Below are 12,482 nucleotides of genomic sequence, written 5' to 3'. Positions count from 1 at the left end.
GACTATGAAGATTTTTCTCGTTCTTAGGTGAGGATGTTTCACTTCGTGTTCTAGGTCTCTTTCCCATCTCTGTTGGTCCATCTAGTTCTCTTAGTATTTCCTCAATTTCTTCAGTATTTATTGGTTTGTTTTTGACATGGATTATCTTTCGAGATATATTTTCTTCTTTCTTTTGGCATTTCTTAAGGTGTAAATTATCAGAGATGTCCTCTCTCTGTTCATCAAGATGATCATCTACTGCGAGACTTGTCAGTACTTTGAACTTGTTACTTATCTCCATGGTATTGTTTTTATCTGATTTTTCTAGTTATTTGATTTCTGGTGTTAGAAGATTGGGTAGCTTGTGAGACATCACTGGATGATTTTGCTTTGGGCGTTTGAGTATATCTGCAAATGTGTGTGGGGAGCTGCATTTCTTCTTCTTTCATGTCTTCCTAGCCTCCTTAACTGTTATACAAATTTTCTTGATCTGGTAAGGGCTTCTTGGAAATATCTGAAATACACACATTCCCTTCCATAAGCATGGTGCGAACCATTACAGTTAAAGTATTTTTTGGGGTTGGTGCATTCATCACTACTATGCTCCAAGGAGCCACATTTAAAGCATCTAGGAGCCCAAAGACTTCCATCGTTTTGCTGTATGTTCAAATTTCAAGCAAATCTTACTTTGCATAGGTTTTGGATGTTCTTTTTTAATTGCTATACTTTTGTTTCCTAGTTTCATATATGTTGGAATTGTTTGCTGTGAAAAATAATTTTGGTGGCTATCTTCAGACTTCTTCCAGTTTTGAGCACTTTTTCTCTCATAAACAATAACTGATTTAACATTATGTTTTTGATCTTCCAGGACTTCTTTTAAAGTTTTCACACACAGATTCATTGGTGTCAATTTCAATTTCTAAGTTCATCCAGCAACATTTACATGGTGAATTCCAAGTTTTGTAGTTTCAAGTAGTTTTTTTTTATTCTTCGTCAGATTTAGCCTTTTCAATGATTTTGTTTTTTTCGACTGAGAATCGGGGATTGTCACAGCCAAGAATTTTCTTCAGTGAACGGTATATAACCAAGTCACTTAGAGGGGTTACTTCTTCGTTTATTTTGAGTGTGATATACTGAGACCACACTGGAGGGGAAAAAATATCTTCCATGATTATTCTTTTATATGTTCTTCTCTTTTGAGACAGAGTTTTTGGTACGTATGGCTCTAAAGTAGCCATACTAGAGTTTTGGAGGGATTCCATGAACAAGTCCTTTGAAGAAAGCATAGGGTCGTAAACAGAAATAGGGGGGTTGCCATATAACGTGAAAACTTATTTCATCCAGATATTCCCCATACCCACCATGGAGTCACACTTAGAGGACGGGTCATCCCTTTAATTAGGGTCGTCCTAGGGGTAATTACCAGATATACACCCTATCTCCAGTGCTAAGGCGTCATGATGTCCGTCGAGATCAGACCCGGCACTGAGGATAGGGTTTGACATTAAACTTTCCCCTCGCTCGACCACGTCAGGTACTCGAGTTCTACGGGAGAGGTGGCATGCCGTCCGTCCTCACCCTCCTTCAAATCCCAAGAATGTCCAAAACCAAGCCAATAGTCATCATCATAGAATCCATACCTTATAAGGGGGAGGAGGCAGAAAGATGAAATGTTTTTAGTAGAAGGAAAAGGGCTGACTTATTAAGTTGGATCAACAGCTGGGCACCAAGACCCAACGAGAAAGCAGTTCCCACCAGGCATCAGGGCCCAGCTGCTGAACCCTAAGCCCCCAATCCTCGGCAAGGCTTCAGCATCTGGGGGGCCGCTACTTAGGAGACGGATTTCTGAGGCGGCCTTGAAGTTGACCGACTGGTTAGAATACCTCCTTGCTGAGGACAGTCCCTCCTCGGGCATTGCAAATTGCAATGCTGGCTCCAAGGGATTTAAAAAAAAATCAAAAGTTGATTTATTGTTACGATTAACCTCACCCCATTAAGGAAAATGTATTTTTGGTTTTAAATAAAACTGTCCGGTTACTCTTAGTTTTCATTTCCTTTCTATTGCACAGTTTGCTTATATTTTTTGTTTGTATGGTGGTGCTTTTACGTTGCATGGAACCAGTGGTTATTCAGCAACGGGACCAACGGCTTTACGTGACTTCCAAAGCAAGTCGAGAATGAGCTTTTTATCACCAGAAATACACATGTCTCACTCCTCAATGGAATGTCCGAGAATCGAACCCGCGACCACCGAGGTTAAACATTAACCTCTCTTGATCTCTCAAGTGATACAGCATCATACTCAGGAAGACTAATCCACTATCTTTCAATTAAAAGAATGATAAATCACAAGAGCCGGTACAGTGCTACAAAAAAGCAAGTATTCCGAGAATGCAAGTTGCAACTTTTCAAGGAGAGTACTCATGCATTTAACATTGGAAATATCAGAAAAGATGTAGACATCAATCTGAAGGCCACCATTAAGGAGAGAGAGAGAGAGAGAATCATGATGTATCTATTCTTAAAAAACACAAAGCATCATTTTATTTAAAAAATCAAATAACACATTCACAGTTATTAACCCAAAACAATTCAGTAACATAAAATAAAAAAATCTACACCACTTAATATCATTATAGGGGGTGGGTAAACTATTTTATCCACAAAGTGCAACATATTTCTTTTTTACTTCAGGAAGCATCAAGGTTATTTTCTATACATGCAAAGCAGAAAGACCCTCATTATCCAAACTTTTTTCTTTTTTTAGTGACTTTGCAAATCCTAGAGAGAGAGACCAGTAAGATGAGAGAGAGAAAGAGAGAGAGAGAGAGAGAGGAGAGGAGAGAGAGAGAGAGAGAGAGAGAAAGAGAGAGAGAGAGAAAGAGCGAGAGAGAGCGGAGAGAGAGAGAGAGGGAGAGAGAGAGAGAGAGGGGAGTGTTTTTCCTCTTTATGATTTGTCTACGGATCTGTTTTCAAGTGACAGGTTAAACTTACAGCAAAAAGAATGAAGGTACTACCGAAGGAAGGATAAATAGCAAAACGTGAAAAGAATAAACTCAGCAGAAGGAGATACAGGTATCTTGTGTAAGGCTAAAAAAATAAAACACTGGGAAATTACAAGTATTTCAACAATGTCCCATTGTAAAACATTATTTTCCAGTACAAACAAAATGACTTTCATTATACTAACCCGATACCTCATTCTGGCATAATTCATGAGAGTGCAGAAAAAAAGGAACTAATGAATCCAATAAGCAAGGTTCTTAAGGACTGCCATTATTAAATTTAACCATACCACTGCATTAACATTCTCAAACCTCAAATGGTTGGCTCAAAAGATTTATGCTTGGTAAACTAATTAGATCTCGTTTAATATTGCAACTCCTTAAAAACTTGAATTAAAAGGGCCAATGATTCCAAGTTTCTTTAAAGATATATTTCCAATACTTTATTTGTTGATGGTTGGAAGTTGGGCAATCACAAATGATTTGTTTAAAAGTTAATCTGTATTCAAGAGAATTATTCATAGTAGCCATGGATCAGGGGAGTGTGACCAATTTGAAGACACGATATTACTGCTTCAATGCGGTGGTCTTCTGGAATGAATAAAACTAGGGTACAAAGTTATTTTCTAATTTACAATTGTCACTGTACTAATGGCAATTACACTGTTCTTTGCATTTAAGCAGTCTAAATGGCAAGAGCCAAAAATCAATGGGTTTGCATATACAAATACTGACACTTATCTAAATTTCCATTTCCTAAACCTAGGCAGAAAGGGACTGTGTTACTGTGATACCAACCAAATGAAAGAAACCCTATAAGATGAAGTAAGTACCCGGGACAGAGAGACGTAAAGAAACACAAGAAGATCTGGACTGCAACCCAGGCAGACAAGTGGATGATTTCTAAAGGGTGAGATGAATGGAAACCTCTACCTTATAGAGATTACTCTCCCAGATTCTAAAGCGGAACCACAATGACTGCCATATGGGAAGGAAAGTCAAGAGGACAACCCTACACTGACAAGAGGGACTGTAATGGGGAGAAAAGGCATAGCACAATTTTTCCCTTGTGGGGCATAACCAGGTAAATACAAAATTAACATTTGTTCCATGATGACACTGGTTGGAAGGAGGTTGGATCAGTTCTTGTTGAATGATCAGACTCAAAAAACTAAAGCAAGTCTCAGAAAGAGACAATGGGAGTTGGCCGAAAGGAAACCATGAAAGTGTTGTATCTGATAAAAGCACACTACCCACTTATGGACATGTTCCTGTCGAGAAGCTGCAAAGCAAACATTAAATCAGTGAAACAAGGTAAAAGAATAATATGCACTAAGGAAACGTAGCTTCTTGTTGTTAGGAACACTTAACCGAAGTGTAGACAAGGGACACCAAGATCAGGCTGCGAGACAAAAAAAAGACTTAAGAACAAGGACAGTACTTGTTTCTGACTAAGGAACAGACTAAAATATCTGATTATTTGACAATACGATGACAGGAACTAAACATACACTAAAGGTGCAGAGAAAAGGAATTCCCATTCCTCATGGAATACTAGGAACCTTTGCATCTTATGACCAGCAAAGGGAGTGAATTGGATTGCTGGAGGACTCCTTCCTTTGTTGAATTGAATTGAATACGGAATTTAGGCCAAAGGCCAAGCACTGGGACCTATGAGGCCATTCAGCACTAAAATGGAAACTGAGAGTAAAAGGGTTGATAGGTGTAACACGAGGAAAACCTCACAGTTGCACTATGAAGCAATTTTTAGGAGGGTGGAAAGTAAGATGGAAAATGAGAATCTGAAAGGCGGTAAAGTAAAAAGGAACGAAAGGGGGTTTTCTTCCTTTGAGTAGCATATGACTAGAACCAAGAAATTCAAAATCATTCCTCAGAACCAGCTGTTACTTATGCCATGTGGAATGTGAAGCTCTAAACCTTCAAATAAGGAGTGTGTGTGTATGTGTGTTTTCCCCATTTTTTTTTTCTTTCAAATTCTCGTGAATAATCTCTCTTGTATACTGTCCCCTGGAACCCCCGACTCTTTGGCACCATTGAGCTTAGGCTTGGATAAGGACCTCCCTTTGCCATCCCAACCTCCTCCAATGAAAACATCAAAGATTCTTTGATTGTTACTACGAGCCCTTATGTAGTTCAGAACAGAGGAAAGAATAGCAGATTTAATAATAGAAACAGGAATGGTAATCCTGATATTGGAATTTTACTTGGATTTCAAGAACCTGGACTTATATTATATCAAATATCTCTCCCTTGACCTCGACAAAAACATAAAAGAACTGAATAAATTTGATGTCCATAGAGATATTGTGAAATGCATTGGTAGAGAACCAAAGATAGCCTCTCAAGGTGAAGGAAGTTTGCTTGTAGAAGTTTCATCACCAGATGAAAGTAGAAAATTATTATCTATTAGTGCTGTAGAAGGAAGCACAGCAAAATGTACTCCTCACAAAACAATGAATCAATCTAAAGGAGTAGTGTATAGTACTGAACTCTTACATTATTCTGAAGACACTCTACGAAAAGAATTTGGTGATCAAAAGGTGGGTGATGTGAGACGAATCAAGAAAAAAGTATTGGGAACAATACATCCAACACCTACTTTGATACTCGCCTTTGATTGTTTGAGACTCCCTAAATTTCTGAAAGCCACATGGCTTCACTTACCAGTTAGACAGTATATTCCTGCTCCCATTAGATGTTTCCACTGCCAAATGTTTGGCCATCTGATTACAACATGCAGGAAAAAAGAAAGGAATGAACCAGCTATCTGCTTTAACTGTGGAAGAAGAGAGCATGGGAATTATGAGCTTACTCCATGTTGCCCTAATTGTGGGGGAGACCATAATGCAGCACATAAATCATGTACCAAGTATCTCATTGAAAAAGAAACACTATGTATCAAGATTCAAGAGCGTATTACCTTTAAAGAGGCAAGACAAAAGACTTTGCAGAAATTCAACACCAAGCAGTCATGTGTAGATGCAGTAAAAGGAAATGGGAAGACAAAAGAAATTGAATCTCAAAAAGTTTAACGGAGATAAAGAAGAAAAAATGGATGCCGAGACAATTGTCAACAAGAGGACTTTAAGTGAAGTGTCTAACAATGCCTGAATCAAAAGTCAAGCACCTTGAGAAAGGAAATACATCCACAGAAAAAGTTAACGAGTCAAAAAAAAAATTAGTAAACCTTCATCATCCTGTGGTTCAGCTGACCCTCATAGAACATCTGAATTAATGGAAAATAATGAGTCATATCCCACTATCTTATCTTACAACACAGCAGCAACAAATGTAGAATCTAAGACAATCAAAATGTTACACTCAGATCAGCTTGGTTTCGACAATAAAACTAGACTAGTTGAAACTAGACACTACAAGGGTCGAAGATACTACTAAAGATACCGCCGTTTCGAATACCATAATAAGTGATCACTTGGTACATTCAAATGACCCTATAAGTGCTCCTTCAATATCTGGAACTGTATCAAAAGTCCGTCACAAAACCCAGATGTCATCCACAAAGAAAAAGCATAACAGAACGATCTTGGACAGAGGATCATCCTCTAGAAAATAGGTGCTTTCTCTGCTATATTACAATGGAACTGCCAGGGACTTCGCGCTAAATATGACGAGTTATTATGTTTGATTAATACCTATAACCCAATATGCTTAGCGCTACAAGACTATGCTAAGTAACAACAGAATGCTTATTCCTAAAGAGTTTTTTTGCATTCCACTCCCAATTCCCTTTACAGGGAAATTCGGGTGGATGTGCTCCTCTTGCAAGACGAGATATTGCTCACTCAAAAATACAGTTGCAAACTCAATTACAAGCTGTAGCTGTTAAAATTCACTTAAAAAGGACACACAATTTGTTCATTGTATCTCCCTCCCAATAACCCAATACTTGAACGACAGTTAACACACTTGTACGAACAGCTACCTCGACCATTTCTTACATTGGGAGACTTTAATGATCGACATGAACTTTGGGGCGACATTTTAACAAATCAAAGAAGCAACCTTATCTTATCATCAATAGAAAATTCAGATATGACCCTTTTGAATGCTGAAAAAAACCATCCACTTTCACATTCGGACTGGCACATTTTCATCCATTGACTTATCTATCACCAGTTCTGATACATTCGTAGACTTCAACTGGGAGGTGTTAGATGATCTATACAGTAGTGATCATTTCCCATTTGTCATCAGAACTGTGAAATACTAGCCTTTTCCAAGAACTTAGTTATATTGTACTAGATGCAAAGGACGTGCCAACATTAGGAGAAGCAGCGTTCTATTTAACAATGATTTTTATGTTTGCAGCAGAAAAATCAATCCCAAAGACCAGTGGAAAATTGCATTGGAAGCCTGTTCCATGGTGGAACGTTCAATGCAAAATAAGACAAAGCCATGAGAGCAGCTTTTACTAGGTACAGAAGACAGCGCTGTGAATGCTACTTGATCTCCTTTAAAAAGGCTCGAGCTAAATTCAGATGGCAAATAAAGCATGCGAGACGAGAATCATGGGTACTTTTTATGTCAACAATTACCTGGAAAGCACCTATGACCAAGATATGGACAGTTATTATGAAAATAGAAGGAAAGTATAGTCCTAGTCCCCTACCTGTTTTAAAAATCAATGGCGACTTTATAACAGACTCAAAAACTGTAAGCAATGTTTTTGCTGAACATTTTGCAATGATATCAGGCAGGGATGAAAATTCTACATTCTATAGGAAGAGAGTGTTAGCAGAGTCGGAAACACTTGATTTTACTTCTTTCAAATCTGAATCATATAATGAGCCTTTTACCATGGAGGAATTTTTATTTGCTCTTAGTAAGAGTAAAAACACTGCACCTGGACCTGATGAAATTTTATATGAAATGATCAAGAATAGATCAAAGGAAACTAAATTTGCCATTCTAAGTATTATTAATAGAATTTTTAAGGAGAGTGATAACCCTAGTGTTTGGGAAATAGCGACAGTTTTACCCTTTGTCAAGGCTGGGAAAGATTCATCTGCCCCTACAAGCTATAGATCAATAGCTTTAACATCCTGTTTATGTCAACTTATGGAAAAAATGGCAAATTTTAGGTTGGTATGGTTTTTAGAATCAAAGAAGATTAGTATATAAGCATCTCAGTGTGGCTTTTGTCAGGCATTTGCTTCCAAGCAACATTATGTGGCGGTTTTCTTTGACCTAGAAAAGGCTTAAGATACTACCTAGAGGCATGGAATTATGAAAGTCTTGCATAAAATTGGTCTGTGTGGAGAACTACCACTTTTTATTAAAGTTAAAAAAACAGTTATTTTTAAGTCAAAGTTGGTAGTACTTTGTCTAATTGGAAAGAACAAGAGGCAGGAGTACCACAGGGAAGTGTGTTAAGTGTCACTCTGCCTTAGCCATAAATGGATAGCCTCAAAAATTCCAAAAGATGTAATGTCAACAATGTTCGTTGATGATCTATCTATTTCGTGTGCTGCATGTACAATGTCTGTTGCAGAGCGAAAACTTCAGTTGGTAATAAATAAAGTTAACAGTTGGGCAGCTGAGCATGGTTTTAAATTTTCCTCTGCCAAAACTGCTGTTATGCATTTCTGCCGTATCAGAGGGGTTCATCCAGACCCAGATCTGTTTTTAAATGTGTACAGGAAACAAAGTTTTTAGGCCTCATCTTTGATAGCAGGCTAACATGGGAAGGTCATCTCAGGAGCCTCAAAGTCAACTGCATGAAAGCATTAGATGTTTTAAAAATCTTAAGCCATACAAATTGGGGGCTGATAGAAAGCACTTGTTACATGTTTATAAAGCAATGGTTGCTTCAAAATTGGCATATGGGTCATCAGCAACTACAAGAGATTAGATACTTTGAATGCAGTTCACAATGGGGGCATTAGAATTGCAACAGGAGCCTTTAGATCCTCCCCAATATCTAGTTTATTAGTGGATGCAGGTGAACTGCCCCTAGATTTGAAAAGGAAATTTGCCTTGTTGAAATATTGGTACTGCATACAGAGAACTCCTGAGTCCTTAGCCTACAATACGGTTTTTAAAGGCAATTTCTGTATTCATGAAAGATATGCTTTGCAATATCCCAAAGCCTTTTGGGATTTAACAGGGTTTTAAAACAATGTGCCTTAGTCTAGGAGGAGCTCAATGTAATAAAAGGAAAAGTAATTCCAGCAAATTTTCAAGATTCCCTCCATAGAAGTTGCCCTCTGTGAAATATTGTAAATGGTTTTCTGGTTGCAAGGCAGATTGTTCAGATGATATTCCTAAACAGAAATTTGATTGCCTTGCTCAAAAGCATGATAACTCGAGGCAAATCTTTACCGATGGCTCCAAATCCAGTGCAGGCGTTGGGTTTGGAGTGGTATACCCTGACAGTAGTATTTGTGGTGCACTACCAAGTTCTGCTTCTATTTTTACTGCTGAACTTTTTAGCACTTTAACAGCACTAAAGAAAATTGTAGCTTTAGAAGGAGATAATTTTACTACTTTTAGCGATTCCAAGAGTGCCTTGGAAGCTTTGACATCTTTTAATCCAGTACACCCTGTGGCACTGGAAATAACAGAGTGGCTGTCTTTATTAAAACAAAAACAGAAGGTAGTTAACTTCTGCTGGGTTCCTTCACATGTTGGCATTGTTGGAAATGAACGAACGAGCTGATGAACTGGCTAAGTCAGGTACATCAAAAAATCCAAGTATATATAGCAATTCCTTGCTAAGACTACATTCCTGAAATTAAAAAGACGGTAGAATCAGTTTGGCAATTTTATTGGGCAATAGAGAGCAATAATAAAATGAGAGAACTTACTGATGTAATCAACCCCTGGCTTTATATGTTAGAAGACCGTCGGAAAGAGAGTGCATTATGTAGGTTACGGATCGGCCACACACGGATTACTCATGGTTTTTTAATGAAAAATGACCCTGAACCATTTTGTGAGGATTGTCTTGTTCCCATCACTGTAAAACATTTAATAGTAGAATGTCCCAGCTTAATGTCAGCAAGGAACCGTCATTTTAACACAGTTGGAAGAACGAATTTTAAAATGGATGCCATTATAGGAAGAGATTTTAATGAGGATAGCCTTTTTAGTTACCTTCAAGAAGCAGGTCTTCTTTAAAAATTTAGGTTAATTTAGTCATGATGTTTGAGTTTGTGTATGTGTTAGTGTATATCATTTACTTTCTAGTCTTTTACTTCGTTAAATTTATATGTACATAAAGTTTACCTCCAATTGATATATTTATTACCATATATAAAGTTTTAGTACTTTTAATATCTGTATTTCGCAGAACTCTGTGTAGAATTTGGAAGTATGTGGGGTGCCTGTGTTGCTTGACTTTTGTTTACAATTGATCTGAAATATGTGTGTTGGTGGGATGGGTATATCGTGTGTTTTTGGGTACTCTGTAGTTCTCTGACAGATTTTATATAAACATATTTATATTTTTTAAATGACTTTTTCCCTTGTAGTAATTCCTTTTAATGATACGGCGTCAATAACCTCGTTGTGATGCCAGTAAGAACAAAAGAATCAATCAATCAAATCATATGCCTCAGAAGTGCCAGTGAATGCAGCATGGATATAGATTTAATCACTAATAATAGAGAGAGCAGCATGGAGAAAGATTTAATCACTAATAAAAAGAGATAAAACTTATGATAGGTAAATAAGGCCTGCACCTCTCCCTGGGTTGCAGAAGTATGGGCACTGGCAAATAAAATGAAAATTCTGAAAGGCTATGACAAAAGAATGCTCAGATTCAAGGCCAGAGGGAGGTGGGAATATTGTACGGGGTATTATAAATGAGGAAGGAACAAGAGATGATGTCCAGTGGCTGGAAAAAGACTGAGATCTCAAACACTGAGGTACTGGCAGAAATTTAGAAAAGTTTTATGCAAGACACAGATCACTTGCTACCACTCAAAGAAAAAAGGAACTATCATAATAAGGAGATATTGGTTCATTTGCTACTCCCCAAAGAAATAATCTTAAAATCTCAAATCAAACTGACAAATTACCACTCATATTATAAACATATAGATTGTATATAAACTGGAAGAAATGATAACTTAATACAGTAGTGCCTCAGGCTTTCGTAACCTGATTTTTTCGTATCTTGAACCACATTATACATGTAAATTGCCTAATTTGTTCAAAGCCCTACAAAAACACTCCAGTAACTTTTATAATAAAGCTAAATTGACCAATAAACAATGAAATACAACAATTTGGACCATTCAATACCTAACTACATATACTACTAATATGTACTACATACCTGTAAATAAAGTGTATTAGTGTACATGGTACAAGAAATACTGAACGTACAAGTGTATGTAGTGAAATGTGGAACCTTACCTTTCGAGTGAGGCGATCTCCGAAAGTGGCGATGGAGGAGGAGGACAAATGGCAGAAAACATGAACACTTAACTTTATGAAACACATTAAAAAATGGCAGAAAACATTAACATAAACTTTACGAAACACATTAACAAATGACACAAAACATTAACACTTAACTTTACAAAAAACTTAAAATAAAATTTTGTTTTTGTTTTTTTTGTCTTTTTTATTTTTAATTTTTACATTTTTTTTTTACTTTTTCATATTTCCTTTACGTTTTTTTGTTTTTTTTTTTTTTTTTACAAAATTTCAATTTCTTCACATTTTTAAAAAATAACTATCCTAGGAAGATTGCTTCTGTCTGCTTTTCACAATGTTCCTGAAACGACTCAGGCAAACGACATCGAACTGCACAAGCATACAACCTGTGTAAGCCTTTTCGGGGTATCTCTTTTCTACAAATGATTGCACTTTATGAAAAGCAGCTAGAGCATCCTAAATTTCTGCCATTGTCATAGGGTCGTCCTCCTCCTCCTCGCCGCTGCTAGAGAACTCTTCTTGAACGACGTTATGTTGCATGGCCTCCAACTCCTTCAGATCATCCGTCGTACGCTCCTCTTGGTGCTCCTCGAGAAGGTCATTGATGTCGTCCTCGTCGATGACCAGCCCCATGGACTTGCTGAGGGCAACGATCTCGTCAAGATCTGGTTGCGAAATAGTCTCAGGATCGTCAACTGTTTCTGAATCTGCATCAGCTTTGCCCACATCGAATCCTTCGAAGTCTCGGGCGGATACGGCATCAGGCTAGAGTTTCCTCCACGAAAAATTCAAGGTTCGCCTCGAAACCTCCTGCCAAGCTTGATCGATGAGTCGGATGCATATCACAATATCGAAATGCTCCTTCCAAAATTCAAGCAAGGTGAGGTTTGTGGTATCGGTGATGTCAAAACATCTCTTGAAAAGATGTTTCGTATACAGCTTCTTGAAGCTCGATATCACTTGCTGGTCCATGGGCTGGAGGAGAGGGGTGGTGTTAGGCGGAAGATAAAGAACCTAGATGAAAGAATACTCCACTAGGATATCTTCCTTGAGGGCAGGAGGGTGAGCAGG

The sequence above is a fragment of the Macrobrachium nipponense genome, chromosome 25 (assembly GCF_015104395.2).
Source record: "Macrobrachium nipponense isolate FS-2020 chromosome 25, ASM1510439v2, whole genome shotgun sequence".
Taxonomy (NCBI): domain Eukaryota; kingdom Metazoa; phylum Arthropoda; class Malacostraca; order Decapoda; family Palaemonidae; genus Macrobrachium; species Macrobrachium nipponense.
The sequence above is the reverse complement of the archived record's forward strand: the minus strand, read 5'-3'. Positions refer to the sequence as shown.